We start from the raw sequence: 14,860 nt of genomic DNA, 5'->3' as shown, positions 1-14,860 counted from the left end.
AACACGTTGAGGGAACTGTGCTCAGATATGCAACTTGGAGCATACACCAGATAAGCTTTTATGATTTTTTAACATTGTACGCGCAACTATTTTGTCAATTTAATTAAATTTTTTAACAGTATTACACTATTCTCTGCTTCCTGTATATTCTTGTTTTTCATATACATGCTACATGAGACATAAGGAATAAGGATCTGTATGAATATCTCCCGCCCACAGGAGGATTAATACATCAGGCTAAAAATACAGTGGTTGGATACCACTGCCTATGGTACTCCTTAAATTTTTGGGGGTGCTATCCATTTCTCAGGTGGAGGGTTTCTTCACAGAAATATATCTATATATTGCACTAGGAGGTGCCCTTCTCACTCTCTTTTTTAGATAACTTAAAAGGGTTCAACTGGAACTAGAACAATTTGGAGAAGGAGCAGCCGCCCTAGAATAAGGGAGAAGTGCGAATTTGTTATAGAAAGAACTCTATAAAGACTATTCCCAAAATATTTACAAATCATTACGCAGCTTGCTCCGGTGCCTTCCCAGGGTGAAGCCAAGTAAAGGATATGTGGCAAAAAGGCGTCACTCTGAGACTTGTTGAAGTTCAAAAGCTTTATTGCGTGATGACCGACACCAGTGTTTCGAGCTGGAAGCTCGTCCTCAGGGTTCAAATCACAAATGCCAAATAACAGTGTTCTATACCCCACAGGGATTCCCGCACCCCCAACAGTGATTACATGGCTCAGGTGTAGCCGTCATGTCTCCGGCGTGTAGTCGGAACACATCTGAGCCACCGCGCTCTTTCGGGTAGCGTCATCAAGGCTCGGTCCGGCATTTGGAACGCAAGCCGGCTATCAGAGCGCTCACGACTTCTGCTTTGTTGAGACGCAGCGGTCTGCTGATCCAGGCATAATCTAAGGGCACACACTGAACATGCGCCGTTAAGTTATATGTAAAGTGACAAGTGCATATACATAGATAAACAGTGAAAAAAATACAAAATACCATAATACAATACATACACATAATTAAAAAAGTAATCCATGTAGCATCAGCCAGCAGCCATAATTTTTATATATTCTTTATAATTAATGTATTATATGATGATCTCCCCTAAGGGGGCCACCCAATGTCAATTAACAAGAACTAGATATAAAGATGACCTAACACATCAATAAGGGACCCCAATAAATTGGGAGCAGTCAAATTCCATATATTTTTAATAAGTATGAATATGATATTCACACTAAATAAATCACTCATGTGTGCGCAATACCATGCTGTAGGGATACAGACCAACCTGGGCCAGAACGAACAAACATGGATCATAAAAAGCTCTGAAGTCCATGCTGTTTGTTTAACCCTCTTGGGGAGATGGTATCCAACAAGTGGATCCACCTCACTTCTGCCTGGAGAAATTTTTTCTTTCTATTGCCACCCCTATAGTGTGCGGGTACATGGTCCACTATCTTGGACCTCAGGCTGGCAATGCTGTGACCTGTCAGCACGCAATGACGAGCTACTGGCTGGTCGCTGTTCCCACTCGCCAATGCCTGTCTGATGGCATGGCGGTGGTTCGCCATCCTCTCTTTAAATGGACATTCTGTCTTTCCCACGTAGTATAACCCACTTGGGCAAGACAGAACATAAACCACGAATTTCGTAGAACACGTGACCGCAAATTTGATGGAAATTTTGCGGCCAGTGTGAGGGTGATTGAATTAATTCCCCACTAATAGAGACCTACAAGTGGTGCATCCCACACATTTGTAGCACCCAGCCGGGCGAGTTAAAAAGTGTCTGGGTGCAGATTTTTTCGTCAACTCACTGATGTCCAATTTCACCAAAAGATCATTAAGGTTTTTGCCTCTTTTATAAGCCGGCATTATCTGTAATTTATTAAGACCATGCAGCTCCTTATCTGTGGTAATTAAGGGCCAATGTCCTTTCTCGTGACTTCCTGACTATCAATTGAGTATTGGTTAACCCATGGTATCTTTAATTTCTCCTGATTCTATCGGGGGTTTAATGCCAACTCTCTTGGAATCTGCAAGACTCTTTGTTTGGTTTTCAACAGGGCACTCCGCCTATAGCCTCTTTGTTCAAACTTTTCTTGCATCAGATCTAATTGTACAGATGTTTCTACAGGGTCACTAGTGATACGGCGTACTCGTAACATCTGTGAGTACGGTAATCCCTCCCGTAGGGGCAAAGGATGGCAACTTTCGTGGCGCAGCAGAGTGTTCCTATCTGTCTCTTTGACAAAAATAGCTGTGGATAGCTTTCTATCCTTCAGGGTAATTTTTACATCTAGAAAATTCACAAACTCATCACTGATAGAGAAAGTAAATTTAACAGGACTGGTAGACATATTGTGAGTCTTAAACAACTCAGTAAGGGACTGTGCGGAACCTTGCCAGAAAATTAGTAGATCGTCAATATAACGAAGATATAGTACCACCTTCTCACAATGTGGTCCTTGGTGAAACAGAGAATCATCGATTTTGCACATAAAGGCAATGGCGTATGATGGGGCCACTGGGGACCCCATCGCACAGCCAAGCCTCTGTCTATACATGTCACCGTTGAATGTGAAAAAATTCCTATGTAGGACCAAAAACAACAATTTCATAAACAAATGTGAACTGGGACCACAATACGTTTCATTGTTATCAATCAGCGAGCACACTGCATCCATCCCCTGTGCATGGGGGATGCAAGTGTACAGGCTGGTGACATCAGCACTACACAACAACATATGTTCAGGCCAAATTTCTACTTCCTGCAAACGTTTAATTAGCATGTTAGTATCTTTCAAATATGCTTTAGTACGCTGTATGCAAGGATTTAAGTAGGAATCAAGGTACGTAGATACTGGATGGTACAAAGAACCCCTGGGATCGGACCCCGGTCTATATGGGAGGTAAGAGAGGGGAGAAGGGAGGAGGGGAGAGAAAAAAAAAAAAAACAACGTGAAATGTGGATACTCCCCCTAAATAGATATAGGGTAATAGATCGAGGACTGTGGGCTATCCCAACGATGGATGACGACAGCCCCCGCTCTGGACGGAGTCCACTCTCAATTTCTTCTTTTTCCTCTGTAACCCCCACAACTTAAGGTCTTGGGTCCGGCCCCAATCCTTGTTACCTAAAACCGTGCCTACCCCGGCGCTGAGCAGCACAGTCCACTTTTAGTAAGCCTTTGTTTCCCTCCTTGTTGAGGAATTGGACCGCTAAAACCGTGTAAAGTTATATTATGAATTGTACCATTATATGTTGTATGTTTGTACGTATAAGCTGTGCTGGCATAAGCATTGTAATATGTAAAGTTATATTATGAATTGCACCATTACATGTTGTATGTTTGTTCGTATAAGTTTTGTAACTTCTTGGGAAAAAAAAAAAAAGAAACCAAATAAAGATTTGAAGTAAAAAAAAAAAAGAACCCCTGGCAGAAATATAAAAGTATTTGGTAAAAAATAAAAAAATATTTTTTGTATATAGAATAAAGTACAATAAAGTACAATAAATGAGGGTGGGTATGTATAAAAATAAATCAAGGGTGGGGATATCAACAAATCCTATACAATGGGGGAAGTACACACACTATATAAGATTGCTATACAGTAAAAGCCACAATATGCTAAAACCAAGATAGAATCGAATATATATGAAAATGAAAAAACAGTATAAAAAAACGCAATATAAAAAAACGCAATATATAAAAAATGGCTTAACTTAGTGCACTGAGTATGGATTTCAGAAGCTGCCCAACATGTTTTGTCGCAAAAGGACTTCCTCAGGGGGTGGAGACAAACTGGTGTGGAGCAGGTATTTATGCTGTAGCAGACTGACATCACATACCTTTGAAAAAGTTGTCTGTGGACAACGAAACGCGTCAGTCAGGTGTATCAGTCTGATATTGGGACTACCAACAGATACCATCCTAATTGGACTCTAACAGCAAGGGAACAGGTGGTCAAAGCCGGCACCTTCTCGTCCAGCACACGAACAATCAGTACTGGAGCCCCCCAAGGATGCGTCCTCTCCCCTCTGCTCTTCTCTCTCTACACGAATGACTGCACCTCAGCTGAGCAGTCAGTGAAAATCATCAAATTCGCAGATGACACCACTATCATTGGCCTAATCAAGGATGGTGACGAGACCGCGTACAGGCATGCAGTGGAGAAGCTGACACAGTGGTGCAGCAGCAACAACCTCAATCTAAACCCCACCAAAACAGTTGAGATGGTGGTCGACTACAGGAAAAAACCAAATGCACTAGCCCCGCTAACAATAGCCAACGCAGTGGTGTCGCGGGTTGATTCCTTCAAATTCCTAGGGACAACCATGTCCAGTGACCTAAGATGGGGATTAAACATAACCACAAACATCAAAAAGGCCCAACAGCGCCTGTTCTTCCTGAGGCAACTCAGGAAATTCAACATCCCACAGGAGCTGCTGTGCGTATTCTACACCGCCATCGTGGAGTCTGTCTTATGTTCCTCGATCACAATCTGGTACGGTGGCGCAAGCGAGAACAACAAACAAAAACTGCAGAGGGTAGTGAAGACTGCGGAAAGGATCATAGGGACCGACCTCCCCCCGATAAGGGATCTGTTCTCATCCAGGGTAAGGAAACGTGCTGAGAAGATCGCAAACGACAAGCTGCATCCTGGTCACAACCTGTTCGACATCCTACCATCCAGAAGACGGTTCAGGTCCATCCCCGTCAAAACGTCCAGATCAGCAAGAAGCTTCTATCCGTTAGCCGTCCATCACCTGAACAATCCAATCAAAGCGAATGCAATCCCAATAGCAACAGCCAAACAACGTGTCCCTACTTGGCGACCTGACCACCATAGTCGTAGCTAGAAATTGAATGCTTGTAATGTCTTTATGTAATATATGTAATGTCTCCCTCCCCCCCTTTTCATCCCTGCTTGATGCTGCACTGTAATCCACAAAAAATTCCTAGTGTGCGCAAGCACACATGGCCAATAAAGTTGATTCTATTCTATTCTAGTTGATTCTAAACCATCAAATATCCTCACTTGGACCAACTCTCCACTCCCCAAGCTTTTCCATCTGGGACAACTTTAACTGGACACCATCAGGGACACCACCACCTGCTACTCACCGGACTGCCTTACTAAAGGCATTTAGTATTTATTTATTATATCTATCTATTATTCTATCTATTACTGTAACCTCTTTCTACGAAGCGGTTTTTAAGTTCTTCCTGTCTGTTTTGGAATGTCTCTGGATCCGAGCAATTCCTTTTGATGCGTATCAGTTCGCCTTTGGGTATTGCCCTGATGGTACTGGGCAAATGGGCGCTTGCTGTGTGTAAAATGCTGTTGGTGGATGTCTCTTTGCGATATACATCTGTCTGTATCTTCCCCTCCTCATCAATGGTAATTGTCAGGTCTTGGAAGTTTATTTTCCTTTGACTTGCTTCCATAGTGAGCTTGAGGTTCAGATTATTTTGATTTAATTTTACAGTAATAGATTAATCAAAAAATCAACGAAGTCCATTGAGAGAACCCCACGAGAATCATTACTTATCCCCAAAAAACGGGAAGCAAAAGAGGAACCAATTAGATTCATTGGAACCTTTAATAAGAATTGGAGACAAGTGAGAACCATTCTCCAAAAACATTGGTCAGTCCTAGAAACAGACAAAGACCTTAAAGAGATTCTCCCAACAAAAGTACAAATGAGTTGGCGGAAGTCACGAACCATTAGGGACATCTTGGTACACAGCCATCTTTCAGAACCTAAGGTGGAAACATTCAGGAAAGGCTCCAACTGCTGTGGGAGATGCAATACTTGCCAGTATATGGAAACAACAAAGAGCTACACGGATAAATTTGGGAAAAAGTGGAACATAACAGATCATATAACATGCACAAGCATAGGGGTGATCTACCATCTCCAATGCCCATGTGGCAAATCATACATTGGGAAAACCAGTAGAACCCTGAAAGTGAGGATACTGGAACATGTCAGCACAATCCGAAACGCCATCAAAGACCAGAGGAAATTTAAAACATTGACCCGTGTAGCCAAGCACTTTCTTAAAGTCCATAACAGTGACCCAAAAAACCTTAAAGAGTTTGGAATGATCCACATAAAACTGTGAATCAGAGGAGGTGACCTGGACAAGGAACTCAAAACAGAAACAAAAATAATCTACCTGATGGACTGCCTAACTCCGAAAGGCTTAAATGAAAATAATAGTTACATGCCATACCTCTGAGAAAAACACAAATCTAAATAAAAATGAGGCTCCCATAGATCATTTAGATATAACCTCCAATCTCAGATCCTCAAGGTAAACACATGGAACAGAAATAATAATAATACAAAGATGAATCCTTGAACTAATATCGAACCCATTCCAATGAATATCTCTGAACCCCAAAATAAAAATATCCCCACATACCTAATACTTACCATGGGAGCATATGGGGGTGACGACACTCCTGGATGGGGGCCTGGTCTTGTGCCTGAGGAGGAAGAAAATAAAGACATAGAAATCTGGAAAAAGAAAAACAGAAGTCACAAATCACCAAATAAAATATACACTTAAATAATATTATCTACTAACCATGAAATAAAATAAGTCTTAAAAAGACACATTAACACCTAAACATTGGAGACATAATCTCCATCCTAAAGAGCACGAATTTATCACAATCACTTACCCAATGTCCTTCCAAAACCTCCCCAGTCCCCCACCTCCCATCCTGTCCCCCACCTTCAAACGCCCCCCCCTGTCTTTTTCATCACTCCTATCATGTAATTTTCTCATTTTAATTTATTTTTCACACCACTTCCCATCTTATTTTTTTCTTGCCTAAGTTAGCCTCACAAAAACCAATGTGTACTACCAATACTCTTATTTATCTAAATTAGAAGCATTAAGAAAAGAATATCTGATTAATATACCCACCTCCTGTAAGGAGAGCACACATACTCCACTAACCAATATCATATTTTCAGACCCAGTTACTATGGTAACCCCAATATACTATATCCCCAGAGATGCTCCATGATAAACTTCACTAAAAATATCTTTAATAAACATATAGACTTATCATAGGTCCCTTATAAAAAGAAATATACCTAGAAAAAGGCATTCTTTATGTCCTCAGCATCATCTGAAGGTATTTTGAGAACATACATTCAGATTCCGGGGTTTGTAAACCCCACAATATGTCCAATAAAATATACTGGGCAACTTTTAATCATCCTGCTAACTCAATAACTTCAGTAACAGAAGATTATCACAAAGATTAAAATTGCCTAACATATATGAGCAACATATAAAATGAAAACAGTGAAAAACGGGATTAAAAAGCTGATTTCATTAGAAAATGCAGAGTCCGGGGCGAATACAATGAATATCAGACAACACAGCCATGTAATACAGAGTCCGGGGTTTATGAAACCCATAAGAGGTCTAAGGATATATTACATAACCGATTAAGATAAGACCCTCCGAACAGAATGAGCTCAAAAGAAATGAACTACAAGAATAGGAAACGCTAGATCAATAGTGATAATGCACTGACTGAAATCAAAAGAATAAGTGCATTATTTAAAGGTTGAATCTACAAGCTAATGCAGTATACAGAGTCCGGGGCGAGAGAACAGACCCCGAACTTCCGGGTCGCGGCAGATGGAAGCCGCGATTGGCTGAAAAACACCATGTGACCGGAGTGATGATGTCAGGCGGCACGTCTGGAGACAGGGCGGAAATAGTATCCGCAGTAAGGGCAGATAGAAGAAAAGCCCATTGGATCGCAGATAACATGTGACGCCAAGCAGCCAAATGATTGGCTGACAGATATTAATAAATATGAGATGCAGGAGACACTCGGCTTGCGGCTCTGATGAAGCTAAGCTTGTGAAACACGTGTCAGCCCCCAAAGCTGGCTACTTTTGTTGCCAATCATATGAAATGTATAAATAATGATACAATGATACTGTGATGTGATTGAAAATAGATACAAGTCCTTTAAAGGAAAGTTAGCCACTATCTGAAGCTAGCCAGTACTTGGAAACTGCTGAAATAAGATAAAGAACATACCACTACCTTTAACACTATCCTAGCTGTGCCAATATAGACAGGATTGTAAAATATATGCTGGACAGTGATAAATATAATATACTGGACAGAATGTCAGACTAAGTGGAATTAAAACCACAGTCTGATAAATAAAATTGGGACTGCCAATACGCAGTATTATCCCCAAAAAATCACTGCTAAAATAACTTTAAAATCATTGCCTAATAATAAAGGTGGGGTAAAAAATTAAAAGTTATTATCAGCAATAATGACAGCTCAGTGAGAGAGAGCTGAATTGCAATATACACACATACCAATATAGCAGAGATTTAAGATATCTGGAAACAGGTATACTTACATAAAGGTGTGGTAAAAATTAAATAAATATTATCAGCAATAACGACAGCTCAGTGAGAGAGAGCTGAATTACGAGATAGATAGATATATGAGCAGGGAGACCGGCACTCAGGTCTGCAGGTGGAGCCCAGATGACTTGCTCAGGTGCCCTCTTTACAAGAGGGTGTGAATCCTCAAGGAATATAGCGTGGGGAATACGCGGCACTCAGAGGCTGTGCAAACGGTGAAACCAAGTGGAATATTTATTCCATGTGATATTCCACTTGGTTTCACCGTTTGCACAGCCTCTGAGTGCCGCTTATTCCCCACGCTATATATATATATATATATATTATAAGGGCACGGTAGTGCCCTTATATTAAGGCTGAATCCAACGAACGGATTTTTCCCATAGGGAACTTTTCGGATGGGGGCATGGTGTTTGAGGGACTGCACCTCAAAAGTGACTGGGCGTACTGAGCTGAAATTTGGCATGTACGCGTAGAATCGTCAACCGGTGCTGCTTGACAAATTTCAGGGAGAAATATTAAAAAATGACCAATTGGGAGCGATCTAAACTTCCAACTGCCAGTTTTTTTCTGACACTTCAGAAATGACACTTTGTCACCCATGTTAGTCTATGAGGGTTTTTTTGGGAAAGCATAACTCGGGGTAGAGGAACAATTGAGACTTGGGGTTTGTTTTATTAGGTAGATATTGTCCCAGTGGAGTGCCTTTTGGGGTTGAGGATTTTCAGATAGGTACAGTTTTTTTATAATTTAGTGAAACATGCCCCATTATAGAGATAGGAGCTCCAACTTGTTGCGCATGCGCAGTACATAGCCGCCAGCAGGGGGAGTACATAGAGAGGCTTCAAATGAGTCTACAAAGATGGCCGACGGAGAAGTGTGAGGGAGAGGTGTGCAGCGTGCTGTCGGTGCAGAAATAATTTGGAAGAAAGGTTCCTGTGTCATCTTTAAGCAAATATCTTCCTCAGCAGCCCCACTACCCGGCATATTCTGGTTCCTGTCATCCAGCGTCTGGACGCTGAGCGCAGTGGCGTAACGATGGAGGGTGCAAGGGGTGCATTTGCTATGGGGCCCGGCGGCTTGGGGGGCCCCACGGCAATCCCCTGCACCCTTTTGATTATTTCTCCCCCAGCTGCGCATTTAACATGCCTGCAGCCCCAGGGAGCAGCGGAGGAGACACTGTGGCGAAAGCTAGCAACACTCTTGTGCGGTGAGCGGCACCAGGACACTGCACTATATAGAGAAGAGTTACTCGTGGAGAGTAAGGCTGGAGCAGGAAAGTCTTATGCTGTCAATCACCACGCCGGGTCTTTCTCTCCCCGCCGCGGTGATTGACAGCATGAGACTGCGGCGTGGTGTGGGAGAAACTGTGAGCCAGACGAAGCAGGACGTTTGCGTCGGGGAGAGGAAGACCCGGCGTGGCAAGCGACACCAGGACTGCTGCGTGGCGAGAGAGAAGCTGTGAGTGGGATGAACAATTGACACCGCGCTGGGGAGAGGATGGTGAAACACTGCACTGGAGAGAAGGAGGCGTGGTGAGAAGGAAAGAACGCAGGTAACAACGTGGCTGTGAAAGGGAGCCCTGTCCTGCGGTGCCCGCGGGACCTGAGAGGTACACTCAGCCGTGTCCCCGTGTGTGTGTGTGTGTGTGCACCCCTCACTGTCCCCGTGTGTGTGTGCCCCTCACTGTCCCCGTGTGTGTGTGTGCCCCTCACTGTCCCCGTGTGTGTGTGTGCCCCTCACTGTCCCCGTGTGTGTGCCCCTCACTGTCCCTGTGTGTGTGCCCCTCACTGTCCCCGTGTGTGTGTGTGCCCCTCACTGTCCCCGTGTGTGTGTGTGTGCCCCTCACTGTCCCCGTGTGTGTGTGTGCCCCTCACTGTCCCCGTTTGTGTGTGTGCCCCTCACTGTCCCCGTGTGTGTGTGCCCCTCACTGTCCCCGTGTGTGTGTGTGCCCCTCACTGTCCCCGTGTGTGTGTGTGCCCCTCACTGTCCCCGTGTGTGTGTGTGCCCCTCACTGTCCCCGTGTGTGTGTGTGCCCCTCACTGTCCCCTTGTGTGTGTGTGCCCCTCACTGTCCCCGTGTGTGTGTGTGCCCCTCACTGTCCCCGTGTGTGTGTGTGCCCCTCACTGTCCCCGTGTGTGTGTGTGCCCCTCACTGTCCCCGTGTGTGTGTGTGCCCCTCACTGTCCCCGTGTGTGTGCCCCTCACTGTCCCCGTGTGTGTGTGTGCCCCTCACTGTCCCCGTGTGTGTGTGTGCCCCTCACTGTCCCCGTGTGTGTGTGTGCCCCTCAATGTCCCCGTGTGTGTGTGCCCCTCACTGTCCCCGTGTGTGTGTGCCCCTCACTGTCCCCGTGTGTGTGTGTGCCCCTCACTGTCCCCGTGTGTGTGTGTGCCCCTCACTGTCCCCGTGTGTGTGTGTGTGCCCCTCACTGTCCCCGTGTGTGTGTGTGTGTGCCCCTCATTGTCCCCGTGTGTGTGTGTGCCCCTCACTGTCCCCGTGTGTGTGTGTGCCCCTCACTGTCCCCGTGTGTGTGTGTGCCCCTCACTGTCCCCGTGTGTGTGTGTGCCCCTCACTGTCCCCGTGTGTGTGTGTGCGCCCCTCACTGTCCCCGTGTGTGTGTGCCCCTCACTGTCCCCGTGTGTGTGTGTGCCCCTCACTGTCCCCGTGTGTGTGTGTGCCCCTCACTGTCCCCGTGTGTGTGTGTGCCCCTCACTGTCCCCGTGTGTGTGTGTGCCCCTCACTGTCCCCGTGTGTGTGTGCCCCTCACTGTCCCCGTGTGTGTGCCCCTCACTGTCCCCGTGTGTGTGTGCCCCTCACTGTCCCCGTGTGTGTGCCCCTCACTGTCCCCGTGTGTGTGCCCCTCACTGTCCCCGTGTGTGTGCCCCTCACTGTCCCCGTGTGTGTGCCCCTCACTGTCCCCGTGTGTGTGCCCCTCACTGTCCCCGTGTGGGTGCCCCTCACTGTCCCCGTGTGTGTGTGTGTGCCCCTCACTGTCCCCGTGTGTGTGCCCCTCACTGTCCCCGTGTGTGTGTGCCCCTCACTGTCCCCGTGTGTGTGTGTGTGCCCCTCACTGTCCCCGTGTGTGTGTGTGCCCCTCACTGTCCCCGTGTGTGTGTGTGCCCCTCACTGTCCCCGTGTGTGTGTGCCCCTCACTGTCCCCGTGTGTGTGTGCCCCTCACTGTCCCCGTGTGTGCCCCTCACTGTCCCCGTGTGTGCCCCTCACTGTCCCCGTGTGTGCCCCTCACTGTCCCCGTGTGTGTGCCCCTCACTGTCCCCGTGTGTGTGTGCCCCTCACTGTCCCCGTGTGTGTGTGTGCCCCTCACTGTCCCCGTGTGTGTGTGCTCCTCACTGTCACCGTGTGTGTGTTTGCCCCTTACTGTCCCCGTGTGTGTGTTTGCCCCTCACTGTCCCCGTGTGTGTCCCCTCTCACTGTCTCCGTGTGTGTGTGTGTGTGTGCGTGCCCCTAATTGTCCCCGTGTGTGTGCGTGCCCCTCACTGTCCCCGTGTGTGTGCGTGCCCCTCACTGTCCCCGTGTGTGTGTGCGTGCACCTCACTGTCCCCGTGTGTGTGTGCGTGCCCCTCACTGTCCCCGTGTGTGTGTGCGTGCCCCTCACTGTCCCCGTGTGTGTGTGTGGCCGTCCCCTCACTGTCCCCGTGTGTGTTTGTCCCCCTCACTGTTCCCGTGTGTACGTTGTGCCCCCGTGTGTACGTTGTCCCCCCCAGTGCCCCTGTGTGTACGTTGTCCCCCCCAGTGCCCCCGTGTGTACGTTGTACCCCCCAGTGCCCCAGTGTGTACGCTGTGCTCCCCCCCCAGTGTGTACGCTGTGCTCCCCCCCCAGTGTGTACGCTGTGCTCCCCCCCAGTGTGTACGCTGTGCTCCCCCCCAGTGTGTACGCTGTGCTCCCCCCCAGTGTGTACGCTGTGCTCCCCCCCAGTGTGTACGCTGTGCTCCCCCCCAGTGTGTACGCTGTGCTCCCCCCATTGTGTACGCTGTGCTCCCCCCCAGTGTGTACGCTGTGCTCCCCCCCCAGCGTGTACGCTGTGCTCCCCCCCCAGCGTGTACGCTGTGCTCCCCCCCCAGCGTGTATGCTGTGCTCCCCCCCCAGCGTGTACGCTGTGCTCCCCCCCCAGCGTGTACGCTGTGCTCCCCCCCCAGCGTGTACGCTGTGCTCCCCCCCCAGCGTGTACGCTGTGCTCCCCCCCCAGCGTGTACGCTGTGCTCCCCCCCCAGCGTGTACGCTGTGCTCCCCCCCCAGTGTGTACGCTGTGCTCCCCCAAACACCCCCCCGTGTGTACGCTGTGGTCCGTCCCCCCGTTTGTACGCTGTCCCCCACCCCCAGTGGCCCCCCGTGTGTAAGCTGCCCTCCCCCCCCCCCCCCCCAGTGCCCCCCCATGTGTACGCATTATTGTTGTTGTAATAATTATTATTATTATTATATTTCCTGCCCAGACTCTGTCCTCCTCATGCTGCCGCCGGGACTCGTCGGGACCAGGTTCAGCTGCTTCCACAGCCTGCAGCCCTAACAGTCTGGTGAAGCCCCGGCCTTGATTTGCCTCCGCCATTCGGGCCATCAGAGGAGCAGCTGCACCCAGGTAAATCCATCCCCCCACTGTCCCTGTGTGTACCCTGTCCCCCATCCCCACTATCCCTGTGTGCACCATGTCCCCCACACCCCTATCCCTGTGCATACCCTTCCCCACACTGTCCCTGTATGTACCCTGCCCCCCTCCGTGCCCGACATGTGTACGCTGTCCCCCCCAGTGCCCGCCGTTTGTACGCTGCCCCCCCCCACCGTGCCCCACCGTGTGTACTCTGTCCCCCCTGTACTGCAGCTGCACCCAGGTAAATCCGTCCCCCCACTGGCCCCGCGTGTACGCTGTCGTCCCCCTCCAAGTGCCCCCCGCGTGTACGCTGTCGTCCCCCTCCCAGTGCCCCCCGCGTGTACGCTGTCGGCCCCCTCCCAGTGCCCCCCGCGTGTACGCTGTCGCCCCCCGCGTGTACGCTGTCGCCCCCCTCCCAGTGCCCCCCGCGTGTACGCTGTCGCCCCCCTCCCAGTGCCCCCCGCGTGTACGCTGTCGCCCCCCTCCCAGTGCCCCCCGTGTGTACGCTGTCGCCCCCCTCCCAGTGCCCCCCGCGTGTACGCTGTCGCCCCCCTCCCAGTGCCCCCCGCGTGTACGCTGTCGCCCCCCTCCCAGTGCCCCCCGCGTGTACGCTGTCGCCCCCCTCCCAGTGCCCCCCGCGTGTACGCTGTCGCCCCCCTCCCAGTGCCCCCCGCCCCCCTCCCAGTGCCCCCCGCGTGTACGCCGTCGCCCCCTCCCAGTGCCCCCCGCGTGTACGCCGTCACCCCCCTCCCAGTGCCCCCCGCGTGTACGCCGTCGCCCCCCTCCCAGTGCCCCCCGCGTGTACGCCGTCGCCCCCCTCCCAGTGCCCCCCGCGTGTACGCCGTCGCCCCCTCCCAGTGACCCCCGCGTGTACGCCGTCGCCCCCCTCCCAGTGCCCCCCGCGTGTACGCCGTCGCCCCCCTCCCAGTGCCCCCCGCGTGTACGCCGTCGCCCCCCTCCCTGCATCCTACGCCACTCTGCATCCCCTCACTGCATCCTACGCCACCCCACATCCTACACCACCCTGCGTCCCCCCTCTCTGCATCCTACGCCACTCTGCATTCCCCCTCCCTGCATCCTACGCCACCCAGCATCCTACGCCACTCTGCGTCCCCCCTCCCTGCATCCTACGCCACTCTGCATCTCCCCTGCCTGCATCCTCCACCACCCCGCATCCTACACCACCCTGCGTCCCCCCTCCCTGCATCCTACACCACTCTGTATTCCCCCTCCCTGCATCTTGCACCACCCGCATCCTACACCACCCTGCGTCCCCCATCTCTGCATCCTACGCCACTCTGTATTCCCCCTCCCTGCATCCTCTGCCATCCCTCATCCTACACCACCCTGCGTCCCCTCTCCCTGCATGCATCCTACGCCACTCTGCATCCCCCTCCCTGCATCCTACATCCCTCATCCTACACCACCCTGCGTCCACCCTCCCTGCATCCTACGCCACTCTGTATTCCCCCTCCCTGCATCCTCCACCACCCCGCATCCTACACCACCCTGCGTCCCCCCTCTCTGCATCCTACTACACTCTGTATCCCCCTCCCTGCATCCTACGCCACCCAGCATCCTACGGCACTTTTCGTCCCTGCATCCTACGTCACCCTGCATCCCCCCTCCCTGCATCCTCCACCACCCCGCATCCTACACCACCCTGCATCCCCTCACTGCATCCTACGCCACTCTGTATTCCCCCTCCCTGAATCCTCCACCACCCCGCATCCTACACCACCCTGCGTCCCCCCTCTCTGCATCCTACGCCACTCTGTATCCCCCTCCCTGTATCCTACTCCTACTCCACCCAGCATCCTAC

The 14,860-nt window shown here is 50.1% G+C and overlaps 1 long non-coding RNA gene across 1 annotated transcript in view; it reads right to left on the bottom strand.

Moving 5' to 3' along the window:
- Window positions 1–605: 605 nt before the first annotated feature.
- The window catches only part of LOC146075924 (uncharacterized), a 95,925-nt gene continuing 81,670 nt past the window's right edge, over window positions 606–14,860 (bottom strand). The window contains exons 2-3 of the long non-coding RNA XR_014473669.1: window positions 6,454–6,537; window positions 606–921 (exon numbers count right to left, since the gene is read on the bottom strand). This is a non-coding gene — a long non-coding RNA (uncharacterized LOC146075924). The remainder of the gene's footprint in view (window positions 922–6,453; window positions 6,538–14,860) is intronic.

The sequence above is a fragment of the Crinia signifera genome, chromosome 4 (assembly GCF_055691185.1).
Source record: "Crinia signifera chromosome 4, ASM5569118v1, whole genome shotgun sequence".
NCBI lineage: Eukaryota > Metazoa > Chordata > Amphibia > Anura > Myobatrachidae > Crinia > Crinia signifera.
The sequence above is the reverse complement of the archived record's forward strand: the minus strand, read 5'-3'. Positions and strand labels throughout refer to the sequence as shown.